This window comes from Limulus polyphemus, unplaced genomic scaffold, assembly GCF_000517525.1.
Source record: "Limulus polyphemus unplaced genomic scaffold, Limulus_polyphemus-2.1.2 Scaffold5769, whole genome shotgun sequence".
In the NCBI taxonomy this organism is placed as follows: domain Eukaryota; kingdom Metazoa; phylum Arthropoda; class Merostomata; order Xiphosura; family Limulidae; genus Limulus; species Limulus polyphemus.
This window is the reverse complement of record NW_013671379.1, coordinates 30,176-30,569: the sequence shown is the minus strand read 5'-3', so window position 1 is coordinate 30,569 and position 394 is coordinate 30,176.

The following is a 394-nucleotide window of genomic DNA, read 5'->3' as shown; positions in this document are numbered from 1 at the left end:
CGTGACATCAGAGACAATGATGAAACGTCATTGTATCAATGTGTCTCAACACGACCATAATTAATACAGTCAGTATAAAACACGAATTCGTTAGTTCCATACATTTCCTGACCATTTATATTTAAATCGTCCTAAAAGGACGTTTATTTAAATATCATACAATAATTAAAACTTACTGTTTGACTCCTTAATTATAAATAAGTGATTATTTAAAAGTTTTTGGTATAACGATTATAATAAGACAATTCTAGATACAATATATCTTTTTAAACAATTTATTAATTTTCTTACAATAAAGATTTTGCAATCTGATCTACATAAAAAGACACGTCTATTAAGGTCGTATTGTTACGTCTCCGTTTGTTAATTGACTTTCCGTAACTTCGTTCCAACG